Source organism: Zingiber officinale, chromosome 4B (assembly GCF_018446385.1).
Source record: "Zingiber officinale cultivar Zhangliang chromosome 4B, Zo_v1.1, whole genome shotgun sequence".
NCBI lineage: Eukaryota > Viridiplantae > Streptophyta > Magnoliopsida > Zingiberales > Zingiberaceae > Zingiber > Zingiber officinale.
This window is the reverse complement of record NC_055993.1, coordinates 53,628,943-53,653,833: the sequence shown is the minus strand read 5'-3', so window position 1 is coordinate 53,653,833 and position 24,891 is coordinate 53,628,943. Positions and strand designations below refer to the sequence as shown.

Genomic DNA, 24,891 nt, shown 5'->3' with positions numbered 1-24,891 from the left:
AGAGGTCTTTTATGAAATATGTGGGACCATGAAAATGAATGGAGTTCCTTCAGATGCAGTTAGATTATTATTATTTGGGTTTTCTCTAAGAGATAGGGCAAAACAATGGCTGAATTCTTTAGCCCCTAATACCATCACCACTTGGGAGCAGTGTGAGCAACAGTTTCTTGATAAGTTCTATCCACCAAGCAAAACAGCTCATATGAGGAATTTAATTGCGAGCTTCAAGCAAATTGACTCAGAATCTCTTTTTGAAGCATGGGATAGATATAATAGTATGCTCAGACAATGCCCACATCATGGGTTGGAAAGATGGTTAGTGTTGCACACTTTTTACAATGGTATCAATTATCATACCAAAGTATCCCTTGATTCAGCTACTGGAGGGTCACTTATGAACAAAAGCTTAGATGAAGCCAAAGAAATCATTGAAAGTGTAGCACAAAATCATCATCAATGGGCAAATGAAAGAAGTGGTGGCTATTCCTCTGTAAACCCAACAATTAAAGCATCAGGGAAGTTTGATGTAGATGCAGTCACTCTTTTGTCTGCAAAATTGGACGCTCTTACAAAGAAATTTGAAAATATGGGGACTAGTGCTAATATGGTCAATGCTATTAGTACATCTTGTGAAGTATGTGGAAGTTCAGAGCATTCAAATGACTCATGTCCATTGGGAGCTATCACTGCACAAATCAATCAACTTGAACAATGTGATGCAATCATGAGTTACAATCAAAGGCAGAACAACTCATACTCAAATACTTATAACCCTGGATGGAAGAGTCATCCAAATTTTTCTTACAGAAATAATCAAGATCAAGGACCATCTATGGGGGCAAGACCAAATTTTCAAGCTGGGCAACAAAATTTTCAACATCTATCTTCTCAAGGCTTACCAAAGTCAAATGTTGAAAAGATGCTTGAAGAAATTGTCTCAAGTCAGAATGAAATGAAGCAAGATATAGCAAAGCTCATTCAAAGAATGGATAATTCTGATAAGCATCAAAGGATCCAGGATAGTCAAATTGCCCAACTAGCTTCCTCATCATCCAGAGCACCAGGACAGCTTCCAGGAAAACCTGATGTGAATCCTATGGAGCATTGCAATAGGATTGAGCTTAGGAGCGGACGGACCTTGGGAGACTCCCAAGTGACTGCTTCAAAAGGGATACAAAAAGAAGAAGAGCTCTCTCCTCCTATACCAAATCATATTCAAGCTAAAGAGGAGAGTACCATTGAGGTTGAAGAGACTCTTCCACTGAACCATCAGAGCAAAGCTGTCCCTTTTCCTCAGAGACTTACAATGCTCAAGAAGGATGAAGAATATGGCAAGTTTCTAGAAAAGGTTAAGGAAATTTGTGTAGAGGTACCTCTTATTGATGCTATTCTACAAATGCCTAAATTTGCCAAATTCCTGAAGGATCTCATGTCAAATAAGAGAAGAAGAGGAGAGGTCGAGACCATTGCGCTTAGTGAGGAATGTAGTGCTATTTTTGAGAAGAACACTTCTCCAAAACTGAAGGACCCAGGGAGCTTTTATATTCCTTGCAACATAGGAAAAGAATTTTTTGAAAAAGCTTTTTGTGATTTGGGGGCGAGTGTTAGCCTCATTCCCTATTCAATTTGTAATAAATTAGGTCTCAAAAACATTAAACTTACTACTATGGCACTTCAACTTGCCGATCATTCCTGCAGGTACCCTTTGGGTATTATAGAAGATGTGCCAGTAGAGGTGGATGGGAATGTCATTCCCACAGACTTTGTCATGTTGGACATGGAAGAGGACCCTAGGATTCCTATCATATTAGGAAGACCTTTCCTTGCTACAGCTGGAGCTATAATTGATGTCAAAAATCATAAGCTTTCTTTGGTAATTGGTAAGGAAAAGTTGGAATATGATTTATCTAATATCTCTAACCATGTCTCGTCTCTTTTAAATGCTTGTAGCAGGACAAGCATTTATAAACTTGAGGATTGGAATTTCCATCCTCATGGAAGGCCACCAAATGAAGGAGACAATATGGTGGAAGATGTTGGGAGAAGATCTCCCAACAAAAATGAAAAGTATATCTGTCCTCCAAGGGCGAGGAAAAGAAGTGAATGATAAAGTTTGGTCGAGCTAAGGACCTTAAACAAGCGCTTCTTGGGAGGCAACCCAAGGGTTCTTTTAGTTAGTTTTGATTTGTATTGTAATTTCTTTTAGTTTGATGCATTCTTTTGATTTTGTTTTCAGGTTAGGTGCAAAACAGAGTCAGGCCGTGTGCTATACACGGCCAGGCAAAGGTTGCAGAGAAGGGAAGTGCTTGGGCCGTGTCATCCAGACACGGCCGTGTGGGATCTCCCGAGGAGAAAAAGGTATAGGCCGTGTCCTAGACACGGCCGTGTAAAGAATCCCGAGAGGAAAGATGAAGAGGCCGTGTCCTAGACACGGTCGTGCGAAGAAACCCGTGAAAGAAGAGGTTTAGGCCGTGTCTCAGACACGGCCCGTGTCTGGAATCCACAGAAGAAAGAGGGGGAGGCCGTGTAGATCTACACGGCCCGTGTAGGAGAACTATTAAAGTCTTCCTCCTACCTCGCACGGCCAGATCTTGGCCGTGTTCCACACACCCCCAGCTCTCCAAAACATATCTTTCTCTCCCAATCTCTTAAAAACTCCTCTCTAATCTCTCGAGATCTCTTAGATCCGATTCTCCTCCTCTCTAAGACTTGAACTTTTTGTTCTCTTATCCTAAGATCTTTTGTTCTTTGAAGTTTTGTTCTTTGAGTTCCACAACTCTAGATAATTCTTCCCCTATCTAAACTCATCAAGATGTCCAATATTTTGAAGAGACTTCGCAAAGGAGGTGGTGGATCTAGTGGAGACAAAGAGAGGGAGCCATCAAGGGACAAAGGAAAGCAACCAGTGAAGGGCAAAGGCAAAAGGACTTCATGCAACGAAGGTAATGACAATGAATTCAATATTGTGTTTAAAAATGATGATCAAGAAACTAGATTTGCAATTCTTGTCAATAGAAAGATAGTGTGTACTAGATATATGGACCCAACTGTTCTTGATATGCTTGGAATTAGGGAAGATGTAGATTTGATGATTGGGTTTTTGGATTGGAGTGATATTATGTACACCCATTTGCCTACATATCCTCGTCTTGTTTTGGAATTTTTGAGTTCATTGGATGTCCATTTTACTAATGAAGATGATTATTTTGGAAAAATCTCTTTTAGACTAATGAATCAAGAATTTCTATGGGCATTTAGTGACTTTAATTCTTGTTTTGGATTAACCACCAGTAGCCCTCGTAGGTTTGATCCAAGGTTTAATTGGAATCATTTTTGGAATGCAATAACTGGGTTAGATCAACCTTATGAGCCTTCAAGAGCTAAGGCCTCCCATATGCAAAACCCCATTTTTAGGTACCTACATAGAGTCATGGGTAAAACTATTTTTGGTAGGGGAGAGAGTGATGGGGTGGTTAAAAAGATAGAGCTTTATGCTTTATGGGCTATGCTTTATAAGGTTGAATTTGATTCTGGTTTTCATTTTGTTCAAACCTTATTAAGATCTGCTAGGGCGTCATCGGGATCAATTGTTTTTGGTGGTTTGATTACCCGAATAGCTTGTAATTTAAATCTTGATGTTGATGGGTTGGAAATAATTCATGGTAATGACATGATTGACATTGATGCATGTCTTGCTATGAAAATGATCGTTCGGGATGAGAATGGTTTTGCGTTTCCTAGGAGGAGTGGTTCTCCTCTACCCCTTCCTTTTCCTGAACGAACTACTATTCGTAACCCGGCTAATTGGGTAATTTCTGAGTTAGATTCTGAGGATAACCCTTCTATACCTGGAGACACTCAGCCACGTCATGAGCCCTCGTCATATGGACACCCGCAGCCTTCTAGTTTTATGGAGCCCGCTAGGCATTCTTTTGCATATGGCACGGGATCTTCTAGGTTTGATTTTTCAGATTTTCATACGTCTCTAGAATCACTTCATGAGAAGTAAGATTCCCAACGAAAAATGTTGGAGGGGCGCTTCTCTTTATCTGATGATCAGTTTAGGGAGGTATAAAATCATTTTCAGTTTACGAGGAATTTCCAAGGTCAAGTGGCTGAGTTTGTGCAGGATTATGATACTGATCAGGCTAGGATGAGAGATTTTATGCAGAGCATGATGCTTACTTGCCAACAAGTAGATGCTTTATATGAGTATCATAGATCTTTGGGTGAGATTCCAGGTTTTCCTAGTTTTCCTATTGGCCAACCACGTCGTAGACCTCCTTTCCCTCGTCCACCTCCACCTCCACCTCCTCCACCATATTGATTTCATCGGGACGATGAAAAGTTTAAGTCTGGGGGGGTGTTATGTACTGTTTAGTTTGGTTTTCAGTTTCTTTTTGTTTTTGTTAGTTTTTCATGTTGGTTCTTATTTTCATTGCTTGTTGCTTTATTTTTCTTGTTTTTGAAATAATCATGGCAAAAAAAAAAAAAAATTTTTGAGAACATCAAATCTTCACTTATATGCTTTCTTGGATTCAAGTGAAATGTTAGCACGAGTATTGTCTTGATTCATGATGTTCGAATGATGCTAGTAGTAAACTTTATGTACTTCTTTTCTCTATCTTGGGTAGCATGAAACAAGCTAAGAATCTTATGGTGATGAGTTTTAGTTTTGGTTCAACCTTAAGGATTTTATCTTCACTACACTTGTGCTTGATGCTTGAATAGTTGATGTCATTGAAATAGTCATGATTCATCTTGTTTGCTTAGTACTTGGTTTCCATGGTGATTTCTCAACTTTCATTTTGGTTACTGGATGAGGCTCAAATCATTAAAGCTCATTTGGAAAAATCAAAATATCCCAACATGTGTGCTAAAAATTACATTTGTGAATAAGTTTTGCACAATGCAAACACTTATAAAAAAAAAAGGAAATAAGGGATATAAAAAACAGTTGTCATGAGTGGAATCTAGCAAGTCACCCCTTTGAGACCGAGTTAGGTTACTGGGGAAATGACTGTTTAGCTTCTCTTGAGATTGAGCACACCTTTGAGACCTTGGGTTAGTTGAGAAATATGAACCAAGTGAATGGTGAGTAAGTGCCTATCACTGGTTACTTGTCTTTCACTGGAAACACTAGGAATTCAAATTTGATGACGACTTGACTAGGACATGGATTGAAACTTGAAGAGTGTTGAGTTACTTTTACACTGTGCATAGGATTCTTATGCTTGAACCAAACTTTACTTGTTTCTATGATCATGCTTTCTAATGAAACTTTTTGATAGAGTTAGGAAAGTGCACTAGGTTTTATGAATGTGTTGTAGAGCATATGAATTTAGACTGCGGCATTTTGCTTGAGGACAAGCAAAGGTTTAAGTCTGGGGGTGTGATGTGCGTAGATTATATACTCTTTCATGCATGTTTTTACGCACATTTACATACTTTGAGCATGCTTGATCTATGCATTTTTATACTTCCAGCTTTCCTTTTAGCATATTTATTCTTTTGGTTCGGAGATCTGCTTTTTGTGCATTTTCTGTACACAGGAGTCGATTTAGTGAAGAATCTACATCCTTGGGCAAGCATTGGAGGAAACAAAGGAAGAAAGCACCGGGTCGTGTACCTCACACGGCCCTGCACTGGTATGGAGCTCGGGCCGTGTGGAGTTTGGCACCAACAGAAGTGGAGAATGACATGGCCGTGTGAACTTCACACGGCCGTGTCAAGATTTGAAGCCAACCAGAGCAGAAGCCTTACATGGCCGTGTGGATCTACACGGCCGTGTGAGGTTTCCAGAGACTAAGCAGGCTGTGGCCGTGTGCACCACACGACCGTGTAGCATTTCCAGAGACTAAGCAGGCCGTGTGCACCACACGACCGTGTAGCATTTCCAGAGACTAAGCAGGTTGTGGCCGTGTGAACCACACGGCCGTGCAGTTTTGGCAGAGAAGGAACTGGACATGGCCGTGTGAATCTCACACGGCCGTGTCACGGGGCCGTGTGGCGCCCGATTCCCTCCTCTATTTAAACCCTCCTTCATGAATTGAAAGGGGATCTCTCCCCCTTTGGGAGAAGACAAGATTTGGTGGTTTCCTCCCATTCTTGGGAGGATTTCTGGGCGATTCAAGGGGAGTTCTTGGCGATTTCGGCTCCGGAGCGAGGATTGGATCCGAAGACGAAGCTTCTTCGTAGATAAGTTTTCTCTTTTCCCCCTTTTCTTGGTTTCTTGGATTGGGGATTTAAGGAATGCTTATATTCTCTATTTCTTCGGGTTTTCTTCCTCGATTCATGGAGTAGATCTTGTATTCTAGGATGAAGGGAGTATTTGTATGATGGATTGATGTAATCTCTTATGGATTTGTCATTCTCTTGTTTCAATGACATTATCTTGCTTGTATCAATTGGATCTTGAACGATTAAAGATGATTTGTGCTTAATTCTCGTTCTTGATTAATTGTTTGAATTTCTTATGGACTTTGTAAAGATAAACTCTCACTCGATCATCCGAGGGATCCACGTGACAGGTGCAAGCCCGTGTAAGGACGTTTGAGAGACAATCTTGAAGAGGAAATAGGAATATTCAAGAGAGTAGGATGGATTTTGTGATTAGTTTCTTGTATCTTGATAGATTGATAAGTCGTGGGCTTCTACGTTGATATCCGAGGAAAGCATAGTAATAGGTGCACTTCTGTGTAAGGACAACATAGGTTCATGTCTAATTAATCCTATTTAGATACATTTCTCAGTCCTTAGCCGGTTGTCTATTGCAAGAGAGAACCGGCAACTTTCTACATGTTTAGCAATTGAGGGATAAGAATTGGTGAACCATTTACATTCGAGAAATCATACAAAGAAACCGAAACTCCTAGAATCTCCCTTTATCATACCCCAAAACACTAAACTCTTGTTAGTTGATCTTTAAGATTAGATTTGTTTACCGTACTTTGCTTTTGAAACGATTGGATAGTTGTTTGGCTAATTCGCATTGAGACATTTCTAGTGCTTATTCCAGTCCCTGTGGATACGATAATCTTTTATATTACTTGCGACATTTCCGTACACTTGCGGAGAGCGAACAGTCACCTATATCAAGGACAAGCAAGGCACTGGAAGAGGAACTCCAAAGAATACTTGGAAGATCTTACGAAGAAGAGAAATAATATTTCTACTTCAGGTATACATGTTATAGAAGTCAACCTCTCTTTTTCTTCATCGTGGGTATTAGATACCGGATGTGCTTCGCACATTTGTACTAATGTACAAGCGCTGAGAAATAGCAGGGCATTGACGAAGGGTGAGATAGACCTACGAATAGGCAATGGAGCACGGGTTGTTGCTATTGCTGTAGGAACTTACCATGTAACACCCACGAATTTTTATAAATACATGAGTATTATTCTCATTAAGAGCATGGAAATAAATAAAAAGAATAAGAGAAAAAGAAGAGTAAGAAACAAAATAAAAATAAGAGGTAAGAGGTGGAGGCCAAGGATTGAACCTTGAACCTCCCACCAATAATGGGGAAAGATTAATGGCATGATCACCACTAGGATAGAGAGTAACATATGCATAGGAAGGAATAAAAATGTTAGTTAAAGGAGAGAAGAAAAAAATAAAGCAAAGAGCAAGAGAAAACCAAATTGCTCACCTCTTCTCCCTCTGGGTTAAGAGAAGGAACAAGAAGAAGGCAAGTTGTCTTCCTCACCCTTCCCTCTCCTTATTTTCATGGGAATCAAGAGAGGAGTAATGGATGAATTAAGGGAAAGATTAATGAAGGCATAAATTCCTCTCATGATGAATAAATAGAAAAATGAGAAGTAAATCTCTCATTTTCCTCATTCTTCCTCCTCCTTCCTCCTTTTCTTTTCTTCACCGAGACTAGGAGATCCTCCCACTCTTTGATCCGAGCACTAAGTCAAGTTCTTCTCCAAGGAAGCTAATTTCCAAGAAGAAATCTTCAAGTTCTAGCCCTCTCAAGCAAAGGAAATCAAAGGAGGCACAAGAAGAAGAACCTTCTTCCTTCCTTAACAACTAGAACACTTTCCTCCTTAAGAAAAACCACAAGCGAAAGGATGTAAGTTCCCCTCACTTGTGGTACAATAGCTATGTGATTGTTATGTAAAAATATTGCTTAAAAACCTAGGGTTGTTTCATGAGGGTTTCGGCCAAACAAAAAGAAAGAGTTTAAAGAACCTTGAAAACCAACTAAGATATGTTCATGATGTTGCTTATGTTATGTACCTTATGGTAGGAGGGTTAAACTAATATTTTCATGATAGAATGTTTGGTTAGAACATAAATTGATGAACTTAGATTTTCGGCATAGAAGGAACAAAAGAACTAGAAGAGCTCTAAACCTAAACCAAGCATGTTCCCTTGTTCTTATGATGTGTACCTCATGATAAATGGTGTTGTTAATGTTTTTCCCCCTTGTATGTCAATTTAAACTTGATTCCATATTCATGTATATTCGACCATGATAGAGTTGAGGGCCTAGAAGGGCTTTAACCTAAAAATTTAAGCATGCTATGATTCTCATAAGACAAGATATGAAGCTAATATGACATGCCATGATCTTAGGTTAAGTTGAACAATATTTCTTATGTATATGATGATTCGGCCATTTTAAGACTTGAACCCTAGGAAAGTTTAAATCAAGTCTAAGATACTTATGATCTACTTGATGAAGAGATATGAAATAAATTAATGTTCACATGTTGCTTGAAACTTGAATCCTTGTTCTTTAGCATTCGGCCACAATTGTTTTTAAGACCTAGGATGCTTAAAGTTCTAAACTAAGTGGTCCATGTTATTCTTTGAAATGAATGCTAGGAAAGTTCTTATGGTCTTCATGCTAATATGCCACTAGAAACTTAATTCCCATGCTTACAAGATTCGGCCACATTAGGTTAAAAGGCTTGAGAAGATTGAAACTTAGACTAAGTACTTATGGTGATTCTCATGATATGCATTGATATGTTAGTATGAAGATCAACCTTTTCATGTTGCTTGTAACCTAGAAACATGTTGCTAGGGTTTCGGCCATGTTAGGGTTAAAGGCTTAGAGAACTTAGAACCTAAATCAAATATGCTCAAGTGGTTTCTTATGGAATATGATATGAAAATTGTTAGGGTTGTTCATGCTTATATGTTGTTAATAACCCAAAAGGAGGCTTAATGAGTTTCGGCCAGGTTATGAAAAGGGACCTAGAAAGCTTGGAACCTATACCTAACATGCTTAAGATGCCTCTTATGTCATAAGAAATGATAGATGTTTAGGGTTCACATGTTCTTTTGTTGCTTGATAACCTAAACCATCTCTACATGTTTCGGCCACCACTTGTTACTAGGGTTAGAGACCTAATTGTGTTCTTCCATGAACTTCACATGCAATGCTTTATGATATGTGGAGAGTATGACATGCTGTGATGTTCATTTATATATGTTAGGTCCTATTCATGACATGCTGTGTGCTTGATTTCATGATATGTTATGTGCTCATTTTCATGATATGTTGTGTGCTAAATTTCATAATATGCTATGCGCTTATTTTATGATATGCTGTGTACTTGATTTCATGATATGCTATGTGCTTATTTTCATGATATGATGTGTGCTCAATCTCATGATATGCTATGTGCTCAAATTCATGATATGCTATGTGCCTAAACTCATGATATGTTATGTGCTCAAATCCACGATATGCTGTGTGCTTAAACTCATGATCGGTTGTATGCTTAATTATGCATGTGTTCATGATATGCTGTGTGCTCAAAATCATGATATGTTGTGTGATAAAATATACATGCTTTAAGCTATGCCTAAAAGAGTTATTTCCCTATAAGTGGGATCAAGAGCACTCTTCATGACATGAATATGACATGAGTGATATGGACTATGTAAATATGACATGCTATTTTACTTTTAAGGCTTGTACCAAGGGTGGGCTCCATAAGCGCCCCGGGTCGATGGACTAAGAAACGGGCCTCGTTAGGGATGGGCTCCTAAGTGCCCCTAGGTCGATGGACTAAGAAACGGGCCTAGTATATGCCTTGTAGGGTTCAAGACTTGCTACCTTGGACCTACTAGGACGCGCGCATTTATGTACGTGGTACAAGCCGGGATCCCCTCTTATGTTGAGATTATGTTTAAGTATCTATACTATACGTTTTAACAAGACATGATGCATGTTTTAAAAGTTCACCTTGCATATACTTTTTGAATATGCCATGATGAGTATGATGATCATGTTATGATATGTCATGCTACCTTGTGTTTATGCCATGATTATGCCATGATATCTATGATTGTGCTCATGATACGTATGATGATCATGTATGATATGCTATGATACTTTATGCTTTGATATATGCTTTGTGATTGTTGACATGCTATACGGATTTTGTGAGTAGGAAAGGAACTTACTGAGCCATGAGTGCTCACAGCTTACTTTCTTGTACCACAGATAAGGGCAAAGGTTGGATGAACTAGGGGAGCAGCAGGAGGGGCTAGCAGGATGTGTGTGGTAGTGACTGGCTAAAGAAGAAAAGACCTGCTTTCATTAAATATGAATTGTGCTTAGTTGATATTTTTTTTATGATTGTAACTCCATGACATTTTATCATGTTAACTCCTATATGTCTTGAAATAATGTAAAGTATGACATATGGATTCTATGTTTAAAAAAAATTTACAAGTAAGACTTCCGCTGTAATAAGTTAATAAGTTGCTAAGTAGGGTAAAGTAACCCCCGTGGCCTTAGCAGGAGGGGCGGGGCGTTACATACCATCTATCTTTGCCCTCTGGGCTTGTACTAGAATTAGATAATTGTTGTTATATGCCTGCTTTAACTAAGAACATTATATCTATTTCTTGTTTGGACAAGAAAGGTTTTTCATTTATAATAAAGAACAAATGTTGTTCCGTCTATTTAAACGAAATGTTCTATTGTAGTGCACCTCTGATAAACGGACTCTATATTCTAGACCTTGAGAGCCCTATCTATAACATAAATACCAAGAGGTTCAAGTCAAATGACCTGAACCAAACCTATCTCTGGCACTGTCGCTTAGGTCATATAAATGACAAGCGCTTATCCCAGCTCCATAAGGATGGTTTGCTGGACTCATTTGATTTTGAATCATATGAGATATGCGAGTCATGCCTACGAGGCAAGATGACCAAGACTCCCTTTAGTGGGCATAGAGAGAGAGCAACTGATTTGTTAGGACTCATACATAGTGATGTATGTGGCCCTTTCAATGTTGCTGCTAGAGGCGGTTATAGATACTTCATCACATTTACTGATGACTTCAGTAAATATGGTTATGTGTACTTGATGACACATAAGTTTGAATCCTTTGAAAAGTTCAAAGAATTCAAGAATGAAGTACAGAACCAGCTTGGCAAGAGTATTAAGATACTTCGATCCGATCGAGGTGGAGAATACCTTAGCCATGAGTTTCGTGACTACCTAGCTGAGTGTGGGATTCTATCCCAACTCACTCCTCCTGGAACACCACAGTGGAATGGTGTATCCGAAAGGAGGAATCGTACCCTATTAGATATGGTACGGTCTATGATGAGTCACACTGATCTTCCGATATTCCTTTGGGGCTATGCTCTAGACACGACAGCTTTTATACTCAACCGAGTTCCATCCAAGGCCATGATAAAGACACCATATAGGATATGGCCTGGGAGAGATGCTCAGGTGTCTTTCATGAGGATTTGGGGTTGTGAGGCTTACGTTCGACGTCAAGTCTCAGACAAGTTAGGACCCAAATCCGACAAGTGCTACTTTATTGGATATCCCAAGGAAACTAAGGGATATTACTTCTACATTCCCAGTCAGCACAAGGTAGTTGTGGCAAAGACTGGGGTCTTTCTAGAAAGGAACTTTGTTTCTAGAAAGACTAGTGGGAGCGCGTTCGATCTTGAATAAGTTCAAGATGCGAACAATAGCACTGATGCCTCGATGGAAGTTAAACTGGAACCACAAAGTGTCGTGGATGATGTTGTTCCACAAAGAGTTGAGGAACAACAACCAGTTCAAGTAGACATACCTCTTCGCAGGTCTGATAGGGTACGTCGTCAGCCTGAGAGATACTCATTTCTCTTATCTGACCATGATGACATTATGCTCATAGATGATGAGTCTACCACCTATCAGGAAGCTGTGATCAGACCAGATTCCGAGAAATGACTAGAGGCCATGAGATCCGAGATGGAATCCATGTACACCAACCAAGTATGGACTTTGGTTGATCCACCTGAAGGGGTAAAACCCATTGGGTGTAAGTGGGTCTTTAAGAGAAAGACTGACATGGATGGACTTATCTATAAGGGTCGCTTGGTAGCTAAAGGTTTCAAGCAGATTCATGGTATTGACTATGATGAAACCTTTTCTCCAGTAGCGATGTTTAAGTCCATTCGGATCATGCTTGCTATTGCAGCTTACCACGATTACGAGATCCGGCAGATGGATGTCAAAACCGCGTTTCTAAATGGAAACCTACTCGAGGATGTGTACATGACACAACCTGAGGGTTTTGTAGATCCAAAGTATACTAGCAGAGTATGCAAGCTGCATAGGTCCATTTATGGACTAAAGCAAGCTTCTCGGAGCTGGAATCTTCGATTCGATGATGCAATCAAACAGTTTGGTTTCATCAAGAACGAAGATGAACCTTGTGTCTACAAGAAGGTTGTAGGGGGCATAGTTGTCTTCCTCATATTGTATGTGGATGACATACTGCTCATTGGGAAGGACATCCCTATGCTTCAGTCTGTCAAGACATGGCTAGGGAGTTGCTTCTCAATGAAGGACTTAGGTGAGGCATCCCGCATTCTAGGGATACAGATCTATAGAGATAGATCTAAGAGATTGCTTAGCTTAAGTCAGAGTACATACATTGACAAGGTACTCCTTCGATTTGTCATGCAGAACTCCAAGAAGGGATTTCTACCGATGTCACATGGCATGAGTCTTTCGAAGACTCAAGGTCCCTCTTCTAGAGAGGAGAGAGATCGCATGGATCAGATCCCTTATGCCTCAGCCATAGGATCGATCATGTACGTCATGCTATGTACTCGACCTGATGTCTCGTATGCTTTGAGCATGACGAGCAGATATCAGTCAGATCCAGGTGAAAGTCACTGGATAGCGGTCAAGAATATTCTTAAGTACTTAAGAAGGACTAAAGAATATTTCTTGATATATGGAGAAAATGATGAACTAGCTGTAAAGGGTTACAGTGATGCTAGCTTTCAGACCGACCAGGATGACTATAGATCGCAGTCGGGGTTCGTGTTTTGCATTAATGGTGGTGCTGTGAGCTGGAAGAGTTCGAAGCAGGACACAGTAGCTAATTCTACGACAGAGGCCGAGTATATTGCTGCATCAGAGGCAGCAGAGGCAGTTTGGATTCGCAAGTTCATCACTGAACTTGGGGTGGTTTCTAGCATTGCTAACCCTATTGATGGAGCTATAGCACAGGCGAAGGAACCTCGCTCACACCAGCGGACCAAACACATACTACGGCGCTTCCATCTCATTCGAGAGATCATCGAGAGAGGAGGTGTGAAGATTTGTAGAGTACCTACAGAGGCTAACATCGCAGATCCCTTGACCAAGGCTTTGGCACAGAGGAAGCATGATGGTCACATTAGGTCATTTGGGCTTAGAGCCTACACTGATTGGCACTAGTGCTAGTGGGAGATTGTTAGCTAGAGCCCTAGAGCCAATCATTTGATGATTGTATTTTGGACTTGTTGTATCATATTCTATATAAATAAAGGCATTTGGTTTTTGGTTATTATACTTACTTGTATTTATGCCAAATAAACTAAGTATAATAACGTCCTTGAGTAGACGGTTCTCACCTATATCAATCGGTTAGTTGAACCGATAGTGAGATGATATAGGGAACACTACTCTTAATCATTCCTAGTCGAGTATTAACATTCAGGGACAATGTTAATGCAATAAGACTAGCATGTAGGTCAACTCGATGACTTGATCTCACAAGTCATGGATATAGAGATATCAAGTTGACACATGGGTATGCATTAGAGAATGCATACTGAATGACCCGCCATGAGAAAGTATCATGGATCGTTATATGAGTGTCATATACTTTCTCATATGGCTATTAGTATGACTACTAGTCCTTAGACCTGAAGTCACCATGGTTCCCTACATAAGGAGTTATGTACTTTGGTTTCGTCAAACGTCACCCGTAACTGGGTGGACCATAAAGGCGATTACTGGGTATGTAACAAATTATGCGGAGGGATGTGAGTGATGTAGATGGGATCTATCCCTCTTATATGATGGGAGAGACATCGATATTCTTGATAGAGTGAGACCACAAAGTGCATGGTCATGCCCAAATGAGTCAATATAGGATATTGAGCTCATTTGATTGAGTGAGTCTACTTGGAGTTCAAGATTTAGATTGATTAGAGGATGACACGGTCTATGCCTCACATTGATCAATCTAGATGTCTAGGATTGAAGGACACTTGTCATATATTGTGAGGAGTAATAATTAGTAGTCACAAGGTGATGTTGGATCTCAACATTCTTGTAACTTGGGTAGTAATGATGTATTGCTAGATACCGCTCATTACTTATGTTTCTAAATGAGTTTAGGGGCATTGCCAACGTTACAAGAACCTATTGGGTCACACACAAAGAACAAGTGGATGGAGATTAGGTTCATATGATGAACCAAGAGGATTAGATTCATTTGACGAATCAAATTGGATTAAGAGTAATCCTAATTGGGCTAATTGAGTTGGACTCAAGTTGATTCATGTGTTCAATGAGTCTAATTTAGATTATGACTCATTGAATCAATTTAATTAAATGAATTAGATTCATTATATTAAATTGGCTTGAATTAAATGGTTGGATTAGATCAACCATGAGAGAGATTAAGTCAAGTTTGACTTGACTTGAGAGGAAGATGAAGAGTCAAGTTTGACTTGACTTTATGTCACCTCATTGGTGAGTTGGCATTAAGTGGACCAATGATGATGCTCCACATCATCATGGTTACTTAAGTAAAGTGCCACCTCATGGGAGTTACCAAGAGTTGTGACTCTTGGTATCCCATGGAGGTTACAAACCACTTAATTAGATGAAAAAAAGAGTTTCATTTTTGCAAGTGTAACTCTCATTCAAGTGATCTTCCTCCTCCTAAGCTCTCTTCTTGCTCCTTCTCTTCTCTTGGTCGTGGGTTTCAAGCAAGGGAGAAGAAAGGAGAGTGAATCTAATCCAAGAAGAAAGGTTAGTGAAAGTCACAAAGAGATTTTAGAGGAGTGTGTTCTCTTCTTTTCCTTTCTTCTTCTTCCAATCCTACCCGAGAGCCCTAGAGAGTGCTAGCACACTTGTGGTGCTCTCTTCTCCATCCTTGAGTGTTAGAAAACACTTCTTGTTCGTGTGGATATCACTAGAGAGTTGTCTACGTTGACAACTTCGAGATCCGGCGTACCGTTAGACGAGCGGGATTTGCTAGGGCACGCTTCAAAGGTATAAAATGTTTTTCATTTGTAGATCTACTGTAGATCATAGTTTGAAACTCGTACTCGTATTTTTGAAAGTTTTCTTCGCACGGATCCAATGGCTAGGGGGTTTTGGGGTTTCCGCGACGCGAAAAAGTGATTTTCGCGGCCCGAAAAACCCAACAGTGTTGCAGTAGGTTGCTCTGTCAAGAGCTCCGTTGGTCCACTCATGGGTAGTGAGATGTAGCGTGGTAGCAGGACAGGGATCCCTCCTCTGGACTGGCTCAGAGAGATGAGAGCATTGAGTTCCCCCACTTATGATTTGGGGTAAGGAGGATAGGTGTACTCCGATAGCATCCCGTCCACTCGGTCACTCAGGAGCAGTGATGGCAGAGTGCACGATTGGCACAGTCCTACCCACTCGGTCTCACCATCGTGTGTGAGACGGTTGACTGGCGTCAAGGGTGACCAGGACATGTTGCATCATATGCACTGACTGCATTTATTGCTTGTGTTTGCTACACTTTATATGCTGCATATTTGGTGGATGTATATGTTTGACATGCATACAGGATTTATGATACTCTCTGTCTGACGACCTTGTTATCCCTATACCCAGGTCCTAATTAGTACAGATACTCCTGCTCCTTACAGTTTTACATTTTTCATATGATATATATCCAGGAGACTGTACGCATATTTATTAGTTGTCGTTATTTCTTACTATGCATGTCAGTAGTTACCCGCTGAGGAGTTGACTCACCCCGTTGATATTACTATTTCAGGTTGAGGCTGTCCAGAGGATTTCCAGTCGCTAGTCCCCCCTCCAGATTTCGAGGATTTCCGTTTTTGGATCTTTTCTTTGGTTTTCTTATTATGCTATCGTCTATGTTTCTAGACTTGTATCTTTATGGCACGTTGGATCTTGTATGGTCCTTTATTAACGATGGGTTTTTATTTGAATGTATGCTGGTGATTTGAGTTTTATGGGTGTAGTTGAGTAGGATATAAGATTTGAGTTTTATGGGTGTAATTGAGTAGGATATTTGAGATGATTTTCTTATCGTTGCTTTAGTTTGGTTTGTTTACTATTATACTACGTGGTTGTCACTTTTATTTTATTGTATGTTTCCGGCCGTGTTAGCCGTGTATGGATATGTTGTAGGTATGTCTCAGATTGTCACCCGTACAGGGGAGATGCTGCCGAAATTTCTTCTGGCAGGGACTCTCCCGGAGCGTGACAATTTATTTGGTATCAGAGCCAAGTTTCTGATATTTGGTTTTCGTATTTTGGTTTTGTGTGTTAATCTGATATCAATTTATTTGGTATCAGAGTGGGTTACGATATCTACTTTTCGTGTTCTGGATTTGAGAGTTTGCCCAAGTTTGCTAGTTAACTTGGGTATTTATTTTTCGGATTTGTATGGGTTTCCATCGATTTTCTTGTACGGAATTTCGAGGTTATAAAATGGGGACTGGACAGCGACGGAACATCTCATGATGGCAAATAGGTAAAAAGGTAATTTTATAATTTTTGTTACTTGTAGTAATATCTGAGTTATAACTTAACAGATATGAGGAGATCTACACGGGCAGTATCTGCGAGATGTGGTGCTGGACGGCCACGTAAGAGGACTTTGGAATCTCTAGCAATGGACTCGCTAGAGATCCCTACTGGGGTTGAGCCTGTCGGTCAGGGACAGACTCAAGATACTGCGGGCGTGCCGAGCTCTCAGACTCCGATGGCTTCGTTAGAGGTACCCACCCATACATTATACACTGTACCACTTGTGGCAAACCCGATATCTCCACCAGCAGAGATTGCGGCGTACCCGGCACCACAGCCACCTGGACCTACCGTGTACCCGGCACCCGCGCCCCCAGTGCCTACAGTGTACCCAACACCCGCACCAGCGGTACCAGTTGCTCCATTTCCGGTACCACCACCTACCGTACCTCCAGCCGCGACCACTCATATGGACCCTGCAGTACCACCAGTGGTATATGCCACAGTTTATGTAGTAGCATCGGGAGTACCTCCCTTGGTATATCCAATGGTACCACCTATAGCACCAGCTCCGGTGATTCTGTCAATTCCCACGACGATCCCTACCCACCTCACTGATATTGTCGTGGCACAAGCCCGAATTCCAACATTGGCAGAGTCGATGAAGATTCGATTCACACTATTCCACAGAGAGACTGATCCGAGTGTGGCCCAGTACTGGATTGAGACTATGGAGCGGACTTTCTTCTACATGGCTTGCTCCGAGTGGGAGAAAGCGGAGCTAGCTGCTTTCCATCTACGGATGAGGCCGACACCTGGTGGGATACGCAGCGTTCCATTATTGGTGAGCAGAATATTACCTGGGCGAGTTTCAGAGAGGCTTTTGAGAGCCGGTATTGCCCACGAGCATATTAGATGACTCACCCGCAGAATTTTCTGAGTCTGCGGCAGAACAACTGCTCGGTGACAGAGTACAATGCTGAGTTTAATCGGTTGGTCAGGTTTTGTCCAGAATTAGTTGCTGAGGACAGATCCCGCATGCTACAGTTTGTCCAGGGACTGGATGGACATCTGCAAGTAAAGATTGCTGGCTTTGGTAATTTTTCCTACATAGAGGCATTGGACAGAGCCCTGATGATAGAGTCAGCTCACCAGAGAGCATACCCGGACAAGAAAAAGAAACAGACGGATCGGACATATGGACATATCCAGAAGCCACAGGCTACACAGCAGCAGAGTGGTCGCAGTCGGATAGGTCAGGGAACTTCTGGGGCATCTGGTCAGCCTCAGAAGTCGAGGCGGTCTTCATCAGGACGTTTCCGACCTCAGCAGACCCAGAAACAACCCGCCAGTGACATCCATTGCACCCGGTGTGGGTCCAGAGAGCACACCACATCAGCCTGCACCCCTTGGACAGTCAGCTTGCTATTATTGCAAACTGCCTGGGCACATGAGCCGAGATTGTTTGCTGAATGCTCAGCATATTGCTTCCAGAGTTTCTAGTCATGGATTTCAGCTCAGTCAGACAAGGACTCAGCGAGGCGGGCACAGAGCCCAAACTTCACATCGCCAGCAGAGGATAGCTCCCCCTGCAGTTGCTGCTTATGGCATGCATGGACAGGAACACCCCAATGCCCTCATAATACCACAAAGTTCTGTCGTGGGATCTCCATATCAGCTGCAGCCTCAGCCCCTAGTCTAGTATCTACAGCCCCAGCCTCTGGTTCAGTACCAGACGTAGTCACAACCACCAGTACAATATCAATCGCAATCCTCTCTTCCACCTCTAGCCCCGTACCCAGCACCGCCTCAGTGGTCGGCTCCTGCTCAGATGCAGCAGCCGCTGGCAGTGCTACCACCTCCACCTCGATCAGAGACTGGACGTATTCATACGGTCACTAGAGAGGATGCGCAGCGGACTAACGGATCCATTTTCCATGGTACAATTTTCATTTATGCCTTATCTGCTGATATGCTGATAGATATTGGTAGCTCACATTCTTTTATATCTCATACCTTTATGAGGGAGATTGGTGGATTATCCACAATTAGACCGCAGGGACTGACCATCTTTCTACCATCCGGTGATACTTTGGACGTCACCCAGGAGGTCAGAGGTTGCCCATTAGATTTTGACAACATGATACTTACGGTAGATCTTTTAGTACTGGAAACGGTCGAGTTTGATATTATTCTTGGCATGGATTGACTGTCAGCATATCATGCCACTGTTGATTGTCAGACGAGGGTGGTCACATTCTGGCCTCCAAACCAACCCTCGTGGGAATTCACTAGCATCAGAGACGACAGCATATCGACTATTTCGGCGATTCAGGATCAGAAGCTGCTGTCACATGGCTGTCATGGTTTTATGTTATCTTTGATTAATACTGAAGACGGTAGTAGTTCTCAACTCTCCGACATTCTAGTAGTCCGAGAGTATCTGGATATATTTCCAAAGGAACTACTAGGTTTGCCTCCCAGAAGGCAAGTGGGTTTGCTATTAAGTTGATTCCGGGAACCGCGCACGGCATCGAAAGCTCCTTACCGTATGGCACCAACAGAGTTGAATGAACTGAAGGTTCAACTCCAAGAGCTTTTAGACAGGGGATTTATACGCCCTAGTGCTTCTCTGTGGGATTCTCTGGTATTATTTGTCAAGAAAAAAGATGATACTCTGAGGTTGTGCATAGATTATAAACAGCTAAATGCAGTGACCGTTAGAAATAAGTACTCCTTACCTTGAATCGAGGATTTATTTGATCAGCTTAGAGGTACATCAATGTATTCTAAGATTGATCTGCAGTCAGGATATCATGAGCTGAGACTCAAAGAATCTGATATTCAGAAGACAGTATTCCGTATCAGATACTGCCATTATGAATTTTTGGTAATGTCATTTGGGCTTACCAATGCTCCAGCGGTATTTATGGATTTAATGAACCGCGTCTTCTTAGAGTATCTTGATCAGTTTGTTATCGTTTTCATCGATGACATATTGGTCTACTCGCGTTTCGAGGAGGAACATGCACAGCATCTTCGCATAGTCTTGGAGACTCTTCGACGACATCAGCTATACGTGAAGTTCAGCAAGTCTGCTTTCTGACTATCTTCAGTCAATTTTCTGGGGCATGTGGTCTCTAGAAGAAGTATTTCAGTAGACCCTCAAAAGATCGAGACTGTCACCAGTTGGGAGCAGCCGAAATCAGTACAGGCGATCCGCAGTTTCTTAGGATTGGCAGGATATTACAGATGTTTTGTCAAGGGTTTCTCCCGCATAGCTATGCCACTGACACGCCTGATCAGGAAAGGTGTGAAGTTCACGTTGTCCGAGGCCTGCGAGACCAGCTTCCAGGAGCTGAAGCAGAGATTAGTGTCGGCTCTAGTTTTGGTGTTGCTCGTTGGAGAGGATGGATTCGTACTTTACACTGACGCATCTCTTCAGGGTTTGAGCGTTATTCTGATGCAGCACGGTAAAGTAGTCTCCTATGCTTCTCGTCAGTTGAAGGAGCATGAGAAGAACTACCCTGTACATGATCTGGAGCTAGCCGCCATCATCTTTGCTTTGAAGATTTGGTGGCATCATCTGTACGGCATTACCTTTGAGATTCTCACAGGTCATAAGAGTCTCAAATATATTTTCACCCAGAAGTAACTTAATCTCCGATAGAGGAGATGGATGGAGTTCCTGAAGGATTATGACTGTACCAATAGCTATCACCCAGGGAAGGCTAATGTGGTTGCCGATGCACTCAGCAGGAAGTCCAGAGGGACTTTAGCTTGCCACTGAGCTTTAGTCACACACTTGATTCAGGGTTTCTCCGAGTTGGGCCTTGAGGAGCATGGACAGACAGAGCGAGGTGTTTTGGTTACTATAGTTGCTCAGTCATCGATCAGGATGAGGATCCGGGAGGCCCAGGCCGGAGATCAGTATTTTCAGTTCATTAGCAACCAGATAGCTTCCGGCAGCAGACAGAGGTCACCCAAGATAATGCGGGTATTATATATTTTCGAGGCCAATTATGCGTATTTCCATCTCACCCGGTCAGGGAGGAGTTACTTCAGGAGACTCATCGCTCCCGATTTGCTATCCACCCAGGCGGGACCCACATGTATCGAGATTTGAGGCTTTCCTACTGGTGGAACGACATGAAGAAAGACATCGCGGAATTCGTAGCAAGATGTCTTATCTGTCAGCAAGTGAAGGCGGAGAACCAGAGACCTGCCAGATTACTTCAGCGGATTCCTATTCCTAAGTGGAAATGGGAACACATTACCATGCATTTTGTGGTGGGTTTGCCTAGGACACGACGAGACCATGACACGATTTGGGTAATCGTCGATCGATTAACCAAATCGGTGCACTTCTTAGCGATCCAGAAGACTGATTTCCTGGATCGATTGGCATATCTGTATTGCCAAGAGATCATCAGATTACATGGAGTTTCTTTGAGTATTATTTCAGATAGAGACCCTCGGTTCACATCCCAATTCTAGCAGAGTCTGCAGCAGGCCTTGGGCACTCAACTCCGTTTCAGTACAGCTTTCCATCCGCAGACAGATGGACAGTCATAGCGGACCATTCAAACTCTAGAGGACTTGCTGAGGTCTTGTGTATTGGATTTCGGAGGCAGTTGGGAGGACCATTTGTCATTGGTAGAGTTCGCTTACAACAACAGCTTTCATTCGGCTATCCAGATGGCACCGTTTGAAGCGTTGTATGGTAGGCCTTGTCGGACATCCACCCTTTAGGGGAAGGTTGGAGAGGCCCAATTACTAGGGCCTCATAGAGCTCAGCAGGAGGCAGAGTTGGTCCGTACTATCAGACGGAGGATGTCAGAGGCGCAGGACCGTCAGAAGAGTTATGCTGATCGAAGACGGAGACCCCTGGAGTTCTCTACTAGCGACCATGTTTTTTCTGCGAGTCTCACCCACGAAAGGGGTGAAGAGATTTGGCCTTAGAGGTAAGCTAGCTCCACAATACATTGGACCTTTCCAGATCTTGGAAAGGATTGGAGCAGTAGCTTATCGTCTGGCACTACCACCGTTCCTGGCAGGCGTTCACGATGTATTCCATGTGTCTATGCTGAGAAGATATATATCCGACCCGGCACATGTGCTGACAGATATCTCAATTCCTATTAAGCCTGACGTTACCTACGAGGAGGTTCCAGTACGGATTCTGGATCAGAAAGAGCGTCAGCTGCGGAACAAGACTATCCGGCTGGTTAAAGTCGAATTGCAGCATCATTCGGACGAGGAGGCTACCTAGGAGCTCGAGGATACAATCCGAGTTCGATACCCCCATCTTTTCACTTGAGGTATGTGAGTTAATTTCCGTTCATCATTTATACTATCTATTTATTGTTAGTACTTGCTGATGGTAATAACAAAAATTTGGGGACCAAATTTTTATTAGTGGAGGAGAATGTAAAATACCAAAAAAGGTGAATTACCATAGGGAATTTCTAGAAATTTTCTGAAAATTTTTCGGAGCTCGTATGACGAGTTTAAGGGGATCAAATATTGGGCCCCGGGAAAGTTGGTTTAGACTACCCCATTTTAACGAGGAAATGTTTAATTTTCTTTTTATTTTTCCTTTTATTTTTCTTTTCCTCCCCCGCGTGCCCGAGTCGTCCCCGACGTCATTCCCTTTTCCTTCTTCTCCTCTCACGCTATCTCTTCCTTTTCCTAACTGGCGCTGCACGCGACGGTTTCTCCTATCCTCGCAATTAAAGTCGTGGTCAAGGGAAGCCTCACGCCTCTTCTCTTATACTTCTTCCTCCCCGAGCCGATCCTCTTCTTCCCCTTCCTCTCCCTCTCCCTCTCACGACGCCGAGCAGCGCGGCGCCGGCCACAACATTTCTTCTTCCCTCTGCCCTAGCGCTGGCAGCCTGATCCCTCTCCGACTCCACCACTCAACGCCACAAGAGGATCGCAACGGCTCCATTCAACCCAACACTGACGTCGACCCCCCTCTGCCCTAATCTTCCCGGCCGGTCTCACAAGGAGTCGATTGACGTGTCTGCTGCCCACAGACCTCGCTGAGCAGAACCTTAGCCGACGATCCACCATCAGCGATCTGCCCTTATCAAGCCTAGTTGATCTGCCCGCAGCCACCATCGACTGCCAATTGATCCTCTTCCATCTACTTCCCATGCCTTAGTTTCCTGGTGTTGAGCCTTTCTTCCTGCATCCCAACAACATCCAGAATGCATCAGAGAGGAAGCTCGAGTTGGAATTCTAGTAAGATGTGTTTGGTTCTAGATTAGCAGGATCTGGATGTATTTTCTGTTTTGGGATGTTAAGCATAGCGGTGCGGCTTATTGTTGTAGCTCTGGCAAGGAGATTAGCTATTCGTGGATAGCCGCTACCACCAGATCCTTTGCTCCGGCTAGTTCCCTGGCTCTAGGGTCTGTACTGGACTTCTCCTTTAGTTCAACGTGAAGCCTGGGCCAAATTCCCAAACAGCACTAGTTCGGCCACTATATCGATAGTGATCGCGCTTCGACAGTGAATAAGCAGGTAACCTTCTAGAAATTTATGGTTTGTTGGAGATCAATTCATCGTTTTGTTGTAACGATATTAATTGATTAAAGGATAGTTGGGTTTATGGTGGAACGACTAGGGTTAAGGAAATTAACCCTAGTTGACTAAAGGATATAATTTAAAAAGGGGTAATGTCTACGATCGATTAGGGTTCTCCCTAATTAGGTTTGGGTATTTTGTTTAGCTGTTAAATTTATTTGAATTTAGCTAAATAAAATATACACATTGATTGGTACAGGACTTTGATTTGAGACGGTGTCTCGACGAGGGATCTATTTCGGATACGATCCTTTTATTGAAGGCGGGGTACCTTGATTTATCTATTTTGATATGTCATATTAATATGCATAGTAATATTTAACGAGTAGTAATATTTATGTTCATTTCTGCATTTGTATGTCATTATCTATTACCTGAGCATGCTGTAATTTATTTTCTGCTGTTGCATTCATGTTCCTTTGATTATAAACCATTTCTGATAATTGTGTCAAGACGAGATCATTTATATAATGATCAGAATAAACCATTTACTGAATTTGCTTAAGGTCATATTGGAATTCATATATTGAATTCAAGATTAGCATTATATATATTTATATTAAAATCTGTACGATATTAACATGCGCTCTTGTTAGTAAAGAGAATAGTATCATAGCATGTGATTCATATCACATGTGCTATGACGATAATAAGAGTAGAAAGAAAATAGATCTCTTCTTCTCTATTATGTGAGACCCTTGAGATTATAAGTTAATCTCAATCTTACCCTTAGTAACTATTTAACTGTCTACTTAAAGTTCTAATTAGTATCTACAACTTTAGCATGTTTCCTATTGGCTATGGATAATTCAGTCTATAGAACATAATAAGGAAAGAAACTGATTAGAATGAATAGATTGTAGCTAAAAAGGAAGATTAATATTAATTTACATATTTTCCATCTATTCACTAGTCAACTAGTTATATTTTTTTTTATTAAGTACGTAAAATGTGATTATGAATAATTGTATTGATTAAAAATGTAGAATATATTTTGACATAATAATCATTATGAGAGATTAACGATATTCATATTGATGTAAATGATTAATCTGGTATTAAGATAAGTTATTGATGTCTCTAATTTATTCTATAGAGTAGTTATGTAAGGTGTAACAATCTTCTTAGTAATAATTGTTCAGTGTGCTTGCTATCGTACGAATCATTTTTCCTAAAGTACGGATTAAATGTTCTTATTTGATAATAATTAGTGTTTTGCTTTGGCCTTTGTTACTTGATTATAATATAATTTATATGACTTACATAGCCTTTGTAACTAA

The 24,891-nt window shown here is 41.6% G+C and overlaps 1 non-coding gene across 1 annotated transcript; it reads right to left on the bottom strand.

Annotated features, from left to right (window-relative positions):
• Positions 1–200: 200 nt before the first annotated feature.
• On the bottom strand, positions 201–306 carry LOC121978940. The gene has a single exon (XR_006111258.1). It is a non-coding gene; the product is annotated as a small nucleolar RNA R71 (small nucleolar RNA).
• Positions 307–24,891: the final 24,585 nt, after the last annotated feature.